At 47.1% G+C, this 13,102-nt stretch overlaps 1 protein-coding gene and 1 pseudogene across 2 annotated transcripts in view; one reads left to right on the top strand and one right to left on the bottom strand.

Annotated features, from left to right (window-relative positions):
- Window positions 1–2,776: 2,776 nt before the first annotated feature.
- LOC105861349 (small ribosomal subunit protein eS12-like) lies at window positions 2,777–11,378 on the bottom strand (annotated as a pseudogene).
- PPARD (peroxisome proliferator activated receptor delta) overlaps window positions 10,766–13,102 on the top strand; it is a 76,562-nt gene continuing 74,225 nt past the window's right edge. The window contains exon 1 of one of the 2 annotated variants that reach the window (XM_012746824.2): window positions 10,766–10,902. The gene's annotated coding sequence lies outside the window, so the exon portion shown is untranslated. The remainder of the gene's footprint in view (window positions 10,903–13,102) is intronic. The other variant, XM_076003413.1, reaches the window with a different exon arrangement.

Genomic DNA, 13,102 nt, shown 5'->3' with positions numbered 1-13,102 from the left:
GAGAACCTAGGACGATTCGCTTCCCCTCTCTCACCCCCCTCATCTAAACCCATCATCAAATCCAGTAGATTCTCCTTCATACTCTCTTATCTGTCCCTCCTTTTCCAACCCCATGGCTACTGCCGTGGTTGAGTCCTGTGTATCTTCTACCTGGGTGTTAACCTTTGACTCTTTCGTCAGGCCCTATATCTAATCAATCACCAAATCCAGTCAATTGGGCTTTCTTGCTTACTCTCAAATCCACACCTTGGGGCTGTGTCTCATGGCCACTGCCTTATACTGGCCCTTGTCACCTCCCAACTAGATAAGAGCAGTAGCGGGTCTCCTAGCTGTGCCACCTGGATGGAATTTCTAAAATGCAGATTTGTCTTCAACCCTTCCCAATTTCCAGTCCCTCACTGGTATCCTAGAGTTTTGTTGTTGTAGTTGTTGTTTTTGGAGACAGGGTCTTGTTCTATTGACGAGGCTGGAGTGCAGTGACGTGATTATAGCTCACTGCAGCCTCAAACTCCTGGGCTCAAGGGATCCTCCCACCTCAGCCTCCCAGGTAGCTGGGACTATAGGTGTGCACTGCCATGCCTGGCTAATTTTTAAATTTTTTGTGGAGATAGGATCTGTCTATGTTGCCCAGGCTGGTCTGGAATTTCTGGCCTCAAGTGATCCTCCACGCTTAGCTTCCCAAAGTGCTGGGATTACAGGCGTGAGCCACCGCACCCAGCCCTATCCCAGAGTTTTGACCCTGGCTCACAGACAAGTTCACATTACCATATGTGTCAGATGTGATCGATGATGATCTGGCCTAGGAGAGCTTACTCTGCCTCTGCCTCCTAGATCTACTTGCAGCTCCCTTGTTTTCATTCCTGTAAGCCTCACACCGGCCATGCTTTCCACCGTACTTCATGTAACAGCCTCCGTAACTAAATGCCTGAGTGCCTTAAGGACACCTATGTCCCCAAAGCCTAGCACAGTGCTTGGCTCTTAGAAGACATTCAACAAATATTTGTTGAATGAATATATGCATGAATAAATTCTGAAGTGAACAACTGAGTGTCACATGGCTAAAAAGTGCTGGAGCAGCTAAGATTCAAACCCAAGCCCATTCATTCATTCAACAAATGTTTATTAAGCTTTTAATATATGCCAGGTATTGTGCAAAGTGCTGGCTGTATGGTACAAAACAAAAACAGAGACCCTGCCCTCCTGAAGCTCATGTGCTATCTGATATCACAGTTCATGTCTTTTGCAAGAATACCAAACTCTGTTGCAAGGAACTTCATTACAATCTATTTAAAGTGCCATGAAACAAAGCTACTGATATAACAAGATGCAGATTTCAGGGATTGGATGTGAAGTTCAAACTCTAAGTGCTACAGGAATTCAGAGAAAAGGGAAGCTTTAGGTAGAAGCCAGGATTTGAGATAGCCCTTAATTTTTCATAGATAAGAAAGGACAGTAGGAAAACATGGGAACAATATACATAGAAGGAAATATGACACATTTACGGGCACAAGAAGTCTGGATTCTGCATATTGGATGGAAGGATTAATGGTCTTCTAATTGGAGTGGGGTATAAAAGGATACAAGAAGTTTTAAGAAAATTAATTTGCAGATTCTCAACTCCCAAGTGTGCTCTTTACCAAAACTGCTTTCTTCTTTCACCATTTCACCTTCCCTACTTTCAAAAAGAAGATTCAGGCAGGGCATGGTGGCTCACCCCATCCCCCACCCCCCACCCCCCTCACCCCCCCACCCCATCTCTACTATAAATAGAAAGAAATTAGGCCAGGCGTGGTGGCTCACGCTTGTAATCCTAGCACTCTGGGAGGCCGAGGCGGGCGGATTGCTCAAGATCAGGAGTTCAAAACCAGCCTGAGCGAGACCCTGTCTCTACTATAAAAATAGAAAGAAATTAATTGGCCAACTAATATATATAGAAAAAATTAGCCGGGCATGGTGGCGCATGCCTGTAGTCCCAGCTACTCGGGAGGCTGAGGCAGGAGGATCACTTGAGCCCAGGAGTTTGAGGTTGCTGTGAGCTAGGCTGACGCCATGGCACTTACTCTAGCCTGGGCAACAAAGCGAGACTCTGTCTCAAAAAAATATATATATGTGAGAGAAGAATGTTAATGAATTTCCATTTAGTTCTATAATGTCAAGAATTTAAGAATTAAGAAAATGGATTGGCTAAAAAATGCTTTATATTTGAAAAAGCTTGGAATTACTATCTTTAAAAATGTGCGAGGGGCTGCATAGTTCTTATATATTCTTTTAGGACTAAAGGGGCAAAAGATTTTGAAGACCACTATGATGGAGGACCCATGACTAGAAAGGTAGAGTGAGATATGATTATAGAGATTCTTAGAAGCTAGGCAGATAATGATGAATGAATTTTTATTTTATTGTTATTATTTTCATGAGCAAAAGTTTTTTTGTTGTTTTTTTTTGAGACAGAGTCTAGTTTTGTTGCCTAGGCTAGAGTGAGTGCCGTGGCGTCAGCCTAGCTCACAGCAACCTCAAACTCCTGGGCTCAAGCAATCCTCCTGTCTCAGCCTCCCGAGTAGCTGAGACTACAGGCATGCGCCACCATGCCCGGCTAATTTTTTCTATATATATTAGTTGGCCAATTAATTTCTTTCTATTTATAGTAGAGGCGGGGCCTCACTCTTGTTCAGGCTGGTTTCGAACTTCTGACCTTGAGCAATCCGTCCGCCTTGGCCTCCCAGAGAGCTAGGATTATAGGCGTGAGCCACTGCGCCCGGCCGAGCCAAAGTTTTATTTGTTCATTTCTTGCATTTGAAGTACTCTTCGATGACATCCTTGGCCTGAGATTCTTCGCCATAGTCCTTACTACTACACAACTGCAACCAACCATGTTACGGGGTTACCCTTCTCTGTCAATTTTACAAAAGTCTACCTATTTCCCTAGTTTCTTATTGTCATCAACCTTCATTAGGTTGACTTGGTATCCAGCACAAAGGGCTTTCACCCACTTGATATACATAGGCTCATCACAGTTGGAGGCAAGCCCACAAAAATGGGATTTGGCAGCTTTGCAAATTCCACGGGCAAGGCCACCGTGGATGAGGGTGATCTTCAGCACCTCTTGTAAGGCAGTATCAATGTCCATTACACCCACCTCCAGCAGCAATGCCTTCCTGGACCGTGGCGATGGGTTGTGGGTGAAGCTGAATCTTGAACTCACCAAGCTTTTGCCTCTGCGTGATTCAGTGGCAGCAGGGAAAGAGCTTTTATTATATTTTTAATGAACTAGGCAACACCTTATTCTATAAAATAGAATGAGCGTTCCTTTAATTTTATTTCAAGAGATGGGGTCTCGCTATGTTGCCCAAACTGGTCTTTTTTTTTTTTATGGTTTATTTTATTATTATTATTTTAGCGTATTATGGGGGTACAAGTGTTAAGGTTACATATATTGGCTGGGCGCGGTGGCTCACGCCTGTAATCCTAGCACTCTGGGAGCCCGAGGTGGGCGGATTGCTTGAGGTCAGGAGTTCGAAGCCAGCCTGAGCAAGAGCCAGACCCCGTCTCTACTATAAATAGAAAGAAATTAATTGGCCAACTAATATATATACAAAAAATTAGCCGGGCATGGTGGCGCATGCCTGTAGTCCCAGCTACTCGGGAGGCTGAGGCAGTAGGATTGCTTGAGCCCAGGAGTTTGAGGTTGCTGTGAGCTAGGCTGACGCCATGGCACTTATTCTAGCTTGGGCAACAAAGCAAGACTCTGTCTCAAAAAAAAAAAAAAAAAGGTTATATATATTGCTCATGCCCCCCTCCCTCCAAGCTGGTCTTGAACTCCTGGCCCCAAGTGATGCTCCTGTCTCAGCCTTCTTAGTCACTGGGATTATAGACATGAGCCACCATGTCCAGCTGTAAGTGTTCAGACTTGAGGTGGCAAGCCAACTTTGAGCCTCAGTTTTCTCATCTGTAAATGGGGTTCATTCCAGACTTTTGAATGTTCTGTGGTAGGGCACAGGCAGTGATTGATCGTTGAGGTATGATACAGTGAAAGGAAGATCACCCTGGTGCCTGAGCACAATCCATGTTGGAATTGACATGAGAAGCTGTCAGTCTTGGGGGACATTTCTAGGGGGCAGGAGAAGAATATTATCTAGTCTTTTAATTCCAGGGTTAGCAAATAACTCTTCTATCCTTTCCAACATCCTGGACAAAGGAAAAGTGTGTCCTGTCTCTGATGCCCTCAGAGATATCCATAAACTCTGGGGGCCATCTGGAAAGCACAGTCTTCATGGTCCCAGATCATCTCTCTCTCTCTGTCGCTTGTATGTGAGGAGGGGTAGGAAGGTGAGGCTGGAGTGTAAGAGGCGTGTTAGCAACTGTTGCCAGGAGTGGGGAACCTGCGGCCTTGGGGCCACATGTGGCCTTCTGGATTCTTGAATGTGGCCTTTTGACTGAATCCAACCTTTTTCTTTTGAGACAGAGTCTCACTTTGTTGCCCAGGCTAGAGTGAGTGCCATAGCGTCAGCCCAGCTCACAGCAACCTCAAACTCCTGGGCTCAAGTTATCCTCCTGCCTCAGCCTCCCGAGTAGCTGGGACTACAGGCATGCGCCACCATGCCCGGCTAATTTTTTCTATATATTTTTAGTTGGCCAATTAATTTCTTTCTATTTTTAGTAGAGATGGGGTCTCACTCTTGCTCAGGCTGGTTTTGAACTCCTTACGTTGAGCAATCCACCCACCTCAGCCTCCCAGAGTGCTGGGATTACAGGCGTGAGCCACTGCGTGCCCAGGCTGAATCCAAACTTTGAGGATTTGTTCTGTAACGTTTAGATTTGGTCCAGGGGCTGCACTCAGGGATCCTGAGGGCCACATGTGGACTTTGAGGCCGCAGGTTAAGCCAAAAAGGTGCTGGTTGAAAGTCACTTCTCTGGTCCCTGTGGCAGTGAGGGGAAGGAATGTCTGATTCAGGAGACTAAGGAGGTGGCCACCTGCTGGCTAGAGCCCGAAATGGCTATGAAGGAGGTAAGAATCTAATTCACAATAGCTTTCCTATTCCGTGCTGCAAGTTATTTAGTTATAAACAACTAGGCATCAGTTCCTTCACCCTGTACATGTAAGGGGGGGGAGGAAAAAAAGAAAATAAGTGGGCATCAGAGCAGGGTTTGGTAGCTGAGAGCCGTGGCTGGTCTGGAAAGGACTGTAGCAGCTTGGCAGGGACAACTGTTCCCACTCTGAGCTGTCCCTGAAGGCAAACTGAGCCAAAATGAAGATTCAGGGAAGCTGTTTTAGTCTGGGTTTGTGGTTCAAGTAACAGCAACTGACTGATTTTATCAGAAAACAAATTTATTTATAGAATATAGGATCGTGCCTTCAATAATTGGGAGGACGAGTGAGCCAGCTTGGAGGTGTGTAGTCAGAACCAATACCTAAAATCAGACCACGCAACATTTCTTGTGAAGACACCCCAGCTGCTGCTTCTGGGTAGAGATGCTGCTGCGCCCGTGGCCGACATCACCACAGCTGGATGCTGCTGTCACGGCGGCTGCCCCGGCAGTCTCTGGAACTCGGGTGGAGCTGCTGCTGCACTTGCCTGAATGCATCATGTGTGCTCCCTAGTTCTTCCTCTTCCCAGCTGCCAGCGTGTCTGACTGGAGGAGCCCCAGTCACGTGGCCATGCCCTAGCTGCAAAGGAAGCTGGGAGCAATTGCCTGACATTTTCAGCTTCTACTTTTTTTTTTTTTTTTTTTTTTGAGACAGAGTCTCACTCTGTTGCCCGGGCTAGAGTGCCATGGCTTCAGCCTAGCTCACAGCAACCTCAACTCCTGGGCTCAAGTGATCCTCCTGCCTCAGCCTCCCGAGTAGCTGGGACTACAGGCATGCACCACCATGCCCGGCTCATTTTTTTCATATATATATATATATATATATTTTTTTTTTTTACTTGTCCAGCTAATTTCTTTCTATTTTTTTAGTAGAGATGGAGTCTGGTTCTGGCTCAGGCTGGTCTTGAACTCCTGAGCTCAAACGATCCTCCTGCCTCAGCTTCCCAGAGTGCTAGGATTACAGGAGTGAGCCACCATGCCTGGCCATTTTCAGCTTCTAAAGTGGAGGAAGAGGCCAGGTGCAGTGGCTCATGCCTGTAATCCTAGCACTCTGGGAGGCCGAGGCAGGAGGATCACTCAAGGTCAGGAGTTAGAAACCAGTCTGAGCAAGAGTGAGACCCTGTCTCTACTAAAAATAGAAAGAAATTAATTGGCCAACTAAAAATATATAGAAAAAATTAGCTGGGCATAGCAGCATGTGCCCATAGTCCCAGCTACTCGGGAGGCTGAGGCAGGAGGATGGCCTGAGCCCAGGAGTTTGAGGTTGCTGTGAGCTGGGCTGACACCACAGCACTCTACCCGGGCAACAAAGTGAGACTCTGTCTCAAAAAAAATAAAAATAAAAAAATAAAGTGGAGGAAGAGTCTAAAGTGAGAGACTTCCCAAATATGGGAAGAGGATTCAGAAGTTGGATGGCCAAAAACAAGTGTGAAAGTTGTCAGAATCAAAATGGAGTCATTGATGTTAAGAAAACCAACAAGTAGAGACAGAGAAGGCCATGGAGAGAGTATTCTCATCATGTGTACTTGATCACAAAAAATATTATACTAAAACTGTAACCTTGCACAAACGCCATCACCTTACACACACAAAAAATACTTGTGCGAGGACATCTGCCCAGCAACTGCCTGTCCAGCTTCAGACTAGCATCACCCTTGTTATTGCTCTTTGTATCCAAGGGTAATTACTCCAAAACAATTACATAATCCTCCTCATTTTTTCCTTTAAAAACCTGTCTTCCATACAGCTCTTAACATATGTTAAAAAAAAGAAAAAAAAAAAAAAAAAAAAAACCTGTCTTCCTTTCCCTCCCTGAATACATACATAGTTTACTATGGCATGTGCATTCACATTGCAATGCTCTATTCTCAAATAAATAGCTTTTCTTTTACAGAGCCTCTCTCTGTTTATTTAGGTTGATACAAGGAAAGTCTTGAAGAGGATGGATATACATAAAATGGCACATTCTGAGGCTAGCAATCTTTGTGGTAAAGGGAGCCATAATTATTTTATAAGAGGAACTAAGGATGCTGTAGCTTGAAAAAGGAAATATATAGGGGAATGGGGTCAAACATCAGAAGAGTTCTTATGGAAAACAATTCGACTTAGTTTACCTCCAAGGGGTAAGAGCACCAGGGAATATAAATTTCTGCTCAATATAAGGAAGATTTTTAATTTTTTTCTCTTAAAAAACAAATCTCATTTCCATTATGGAAAAAAAAAACCCATGTTCAGGCCGGGCACGGTGGCTCACGCCTGTAATCCTAGCTCTCTGGGAGGCCGAGGCGGGCGGATTGCTTGAGGTCGGGAGTTCGGAACCAGCCTGAGCAAGAGCGAGACCCTGTCTCTACTATAAATAGAAAGAAACTAATTGGCCAACTAATATATATAGAAAAAAATTAGCCGGGCATGATGGCGCATGCCTGTAGTCCCAGCTACTTGGGAGGCTGAGACAGAAGGATCGCTTGAGCCCAGGAGTTTGAGGTTGCTGTGAGCTAGGCTGATGCCACGGCACTCACTCTAGCCTGGGCAACAAAGTGAGACTCTGTCTCAAAAAAAAAAAAAAAAAAAACAACAACCCATGTTCAGAATAAAAATATAGAAAGACAATAACTCACAGAATCATAATCCAAAGACAATTGCTCATATCATTTTAGTGTGTTTCCTTCCAGTTTTTTTCCTACACTAATTTTTAGTTTTCCAAACAGTGTGATTTCACTCTATACATGCCATCATCTTCTTTTTTCCACTTAATATCAGATCATAACATTTTTCCACTTTCTTACCAACTCTTTTTAGGCATCATTTTCAATGGCTGTATAATATTCCCAGAGGTATACAGCATAATTTACCTAAACATTTCTCTGTTGTTGGACAACTAAGGCATCTTCAGTTTTTTGTTGTTTTGTTATTTTTGTTGTTTCACATAATATTGCAATGAACATTTTTGTGTCTAAAGCCTTTTCTGTATTTAAGGTTATTTCCTCAAGACAGATTACCCAAAGTAGAGTTATGGGGTCTAAATAATAAATATATAGATACTTATTAAATATGTTATATTAAATTTTATTTATTTATTTAAGAGACAGGGTCTTACTCTGTTGCCTGGGCTGCAGTGCAGCGGCACAATCATAGCTCACTGTAACTCCAGACTCCTGGGCTCAATGGACCCTCCTGTCTCAGTCTCTGGAGTAGCTGGGACTACAGGCGTGTGCCTCTATGCCTGGGTAATTTTTCTTTTCTTTTCTTCTTTTCTTTTCTTTTTTCTTTTCTTGAACTAGGCAACACTTTATTCTATAAAATAGAATGAGTGTTTCTTTAATTTTATTTAAAGAGATGGGGTTTCGCTATGTTGCCCAGGCTGGTCTTGAACTCCTGGCCTCAAGTGATCCTCTGGCCTCAAGCAATCCTCCTACCTCAGTCTCCCAAAGGCTGGGATTAAATTTTATATATTCCTGATATAAAAACGAAATGAGGAGAAGAATGTAATACCTTAACAGCACTCCCAGAGTTTCTTTTTGGCTGGGAACTGTCTTCATTAGGGAAAATAAACCTGTTAGGGGTGGAAAGTGAGATCTTCAAACTATGCCTGTTGCCAAGAACCAAAGCAGTGAAAAGATATGGTTAAGATATCTTTCTGAGGCCGGGCGCGGTGGCTCACACCTGTAATCCTAGCACTTTGGGAGGCTGAGGCGGGTGGATTGCTCAAGGTCAGGAGTTTGAAACCAGCCTGAGCGAGACCCCGTCTCTACCAATAATAGAAAGAAATTAATTGACAAACTAAAAAAATATATATATACAAAAAATTAGCCGGGCATGGTGGCGCATACCTGTAGTCCCAGCTACTTGGGAGGCTGAGGCAGTAGGATCACTGAACCCAGGAGATTGAGGTTGCTGTGAGCCAGGCTGACGCCACGGCACTCACTATAGCCTGGGCAACAAGTGAGACTCTGTCTCAAAAAAAAAAAAAAAGATATCTTTCTGCCTACAAAGTCAGAGAATTTATATCTTCTCCAGAGAGGGTGGGACAGAGAGAGAATTGTGGGACAGCAAGGAGAGCGGAGGAAAGTTAGTGATTGGGAGGAGGCCAGGCCCTGAGGATAAAGGGCCAGTTAGAAAACCCCAGTGCGGGGTGCAGAAAGGATTTTAAATAACTTTGGGCTGTTTGGCTCACGCCTGTAATCCTAGCACTCTGGAAGGCCGAGGTGGGAGGATTTCTGGAGGTCAGGAGTTTGAGACCAGCCTGAGCAAGACTGAGATTCCGTCTCTACTGAAAATAGAAAGAAATTAGCGGGACAACTAAAAATACATAGAAAAATTAGCCGGGCATGGTGGCGCATGCCTGTAGTCCCAGCTACCCGGGAGTCTGAGGCAAGAGGATCACTTGAGCCCAGGAGTTTGAGGTTGCTGCAAGCTAGGCAGATGCCACGGCACTCTAGCCTGAGCAACAGAGCGAGAATCTGTCTCAAAAAAAAAAAAGAAGAACTTTGGATGTGTGAGTTTGCTAGGTACCATGTGACCCTGCCCCAGGGCCCAGAGCCCAGAGCATCCTAACCTCTTCTGTACTCATGAATGTTTTGTGTGGGAGGAAGTGGAGGCAGTCCTCAGGAAGGGCTGACTTTCATCTCCAGATATCTGAACTGTGGCACAGCAACTGCCTGGCAAAAGCAGAAACCCAGAAGCAGAGATATTTAGGAGATATAAGTCCCCAGAAATTTGCAAAAATCTTAGGGGGGTGGTGGGGCTTTGACTTCCACTGTCCATTTTTACTTCAGTCTCAAAGGTCAAGGAGGTTGACATCTAAATTACAAAAGCAATGAATATTCATTTCAAAACGTAGTAAAAAAAAAAGAGAAGTAGAAAGAAGAAAAAAAATCTTTCATAGTTCCACCATCCAGACAGCTGAGGGTGTGGCCTGAGTGCATGACAGAAGGGAGGGGTAATATTTACTTTAATGACGGTGGAGAGGAGAGAGTTACCCATTGGTCATAAACCTGAGGGTCAAGTTTAGTTCATCTCCTGATGAAAGTCAAGTTCTTCCACCAGACTGCATCCCATCTGCTAGGTACTATTTTACAGTATATCCTGAGGGACAAGTTGGGATAACAGGTCCCTTCCAGGTCCTAAACACCTGGGTTAAGAACAAAGCTTTCTACAATAGGGAGGATACTCCCCATTTAGATGGACAACCATATTAGATAAACACATGAGAAGAAAGGTAAGAGTCCGGGACCGTAAGTTTCCAGTTGCAGAAGCCTCTCCAGGAAGGAAAGCCTTTTGTGAAAGTTACAGGCAGCATGGTCTCCTCTAGTGCACTGAGCACTGGACTTGGAGTCTGGAGACCGAGTTCCAGCATTCTCTGGGCCTAAGTTTCTCCTCTGGACGATGAGGAGGTTGTACTAGATGATCTAAATTCCCTTCCACCTTAAATTCCCTGTCGTGCCACTTGCTGGACTCGTTTTACTGGCCCTGCGCTCCCGGCTCCTCCCCAGCCCCGCGCCCGGCCGCTGCGCCCGCTCGCCGCGCCAGAGGGCACTGCAGGCGGCAGCCCGGGCCGCGAGCGCGCGGCTGAGGGCAGAACCGGGTGCGTCTCCAGGCCGAGCGCTGATTGGCCGCAGCCGGGCGGCAGGGGGCGTGGGCAGGGTGGGCCGAGCTGCGCGGTGACGTCACGCTGGCGGGGGCGGGGCCGGGCCGCGGAGCGTGTGACGCCGCGGCTGCGGCGGAGCTGGGGATTAATGGGAAAAGTTTTGGCAGGAGCCGGAGGGTTCCGCGGAGCCTGCGGGACGGCGGCGGCGGCGCGGTAGGCGGCCGGGTCAGGTCAGTCGGGGTCGGAGGAAGCGGGTAGGCAAGCAGCGGAGGGAGCGGCGGGCCCGGGCCGAGGCGGCCGACCGGGCTGGGGCGCGAGGCCCGGCGGCTAGCGGGGCGGGAGCGGCGGGGGTCCGCGGAGCGCGCCTCCGGCTTCCCGACGCTCCGGCCCGGGCCGGCCCGCGCCGGTCCGCCGCCTGCTGGCGCCCCGCCCGCGGCCCCCGCCCTGGGACCCCCACAGCCGTCTGAGCCCGAACCGCGGGCCTCCTTCCGCCCGACCCTGTGCCCCTTTTGGGCCTCGTGGCTGCGTCTCCTTCCACTTCTGAGAGCCCCGTCTCAGGCCCGGGGTCCTCTCCCACTCCTCTCCCTGCCTCTGCCCTCTGCCTTCTTACCTTTCTGGTGTCCTCACATCCATTGCCCTGCCTGCCTACGGTCTCCTTGGGGATCCTCTCCTCTGACCCCTCGTTATCCTTGTCTCCTGCCGTCATACTCCCCCCTTGCCCTCTCAGTCTTTACACTGTTTTCCCAGCCCTGTCCCCTCCTCCTCCTGTTGCGCGTTCCCTCCTAGTATTACAGGTCCTCATCCTCTTCCTCAGTGTGCTCCTAGGCTTTTTCCAACCCGGTACCTGCCATCCTGTCTACTTAAGCCTCCCGCCAGAGGCCCTGCTTTTGCCCTTCTTTGATTTCCTTCATATCAGCCCTGTCCCTTGAATTCCTGTCACCAACATCCCATTCCCTCCCAGTTCCTTGCCTCTGCTTCAGGGAGAAGCGCTAGCTCCCCGTACTATGCTTTCACTTGACCTGCAGCTGAAATTCCCATGGGTGGAGTGAGAGTGTTCAGACCCCGCTTGAATTAGGGGGCTGAATGTCTGGCAAATAACAGGGATGTCGGTGTGGGAGAATTCACTTGGATGTTGCATCAGAGATGATGACCAATTTGTAGGCCATTCTTCTAATCTCAGCTTTAATACTTCCGCTTTATGGTTCTGTTGACTTCCACCAACCCTTGGAGAGAGACCGCTCTGAGTTGGGTGTGTGCCAGGGGTAGCTGGAGGCTTCATCCAACTCTTTTTCCCTTCCAGGAAACAGGATTCTGTGTCTTCCCACTGTGGATGTGTGGAACACATGTAAACCATGTTACCCCAGCCTATCTCTACCCTTACTCCCACCCTCCATCCTATGCCCCATCCCAAAGAGCTAAGAGAAGTCTCCAGAAGCTATGCCCCAGAGAATGCCTGTGGTCTTTAACCTGTTTCCCTCTACTGGCTCCAGAACATTTTTTCCTATTTGAGTTTTGACAAAGATTGCCAGCCTGATAGCCCTGTGGCTGGCAGGCATCTGCCCCCTTTACTATTGGTAACTTGAACCAGCTGCTGATGTTCTCTCATAGGTCTTGGACAGACTAAATGTTCCTCTGATGTCAGTCACTGAACAGGTTCTCTTGGAGTCTCTCTTCTCCCTCCTTTTTCCTTAGAAGCTTAATTTCCTGGGGATCCTCAAGGGAGGCTGACACCAGGGTTCTGTTTCATTTGCCCACGCATAGTAGGGGTATCAGGTTGATATTGTCTGAGCAGATCGTGAGGTTGTTAGTTAGACCTTGTCAGGGACTCAAGTTGTCTGCTTCTAGTCACATACCTCATCTTCTCTGAGGCTACAGAGCCCACCACCTTCGTGGTTGTATGTCTGGGTGTTTAACCTTCTTGCCAGGCAGAAAGTTCTTTTCATATCCTTCAATTTCAGCTCCTTTATTTGGCATCAGTTCCCTAGAGAAATCTTCAGGAAATAACATATCCTCTGTTTCTGCTCAACCTGATCTTGGAGGATTCTGAAAGCATGACCCACTCTCACGTTTAGAAGTGAGGGCCCATTGTTTCACCTGGCACCAGGTTTCTAGGTCTCCTCTTTTGAGGATTGTGCTGTCTTTGAGCCAGAGTGGACACAGAATTGGCAACCTTCAGGAGCTGTGTTGGAGAGCCAGCTGAACCAGCTCGACCAGACTTTAAAGTTTTGTAGTCCTCCTGTGCACTGACCCTTTTCCGTGAAAGCAGTAGGATCATAGATGGCCTGCTTTGAGCTAGTTCCCGCTCCGCTGACCCTCAGTCTCCTCTACATAGCATTTGGGGGGGGGGAATCAGAGCAGAATGGACCAGAAGGGTCCCTTGTTCCTGTGAAAAGCATCCCTCCAGAGTTTTAATGGATCATTTTGAAGAGG

The sequence above is a fragment of the Microcebus murinus genome, chromosome 5 (genome assembly GCF_040939455.1).
Source record: "Microcebus murinus isolate Inina chromosome 5, M.murinus_Inina_mat1.0, whole genome shotgun sequence".
In the NCBI taxonomy this organism is placed as follows: domain Eukaryota; kingdom Metazoa; phylum Chordata; class Mammalia; order Primates; family Cheirogaleidae; genus Microcebus; species Microcebus murinus.
Note: the sequence above shows the minus strand (reverse complement) of the source record. Positions and strands in the feature narration are given on the sequence as shown.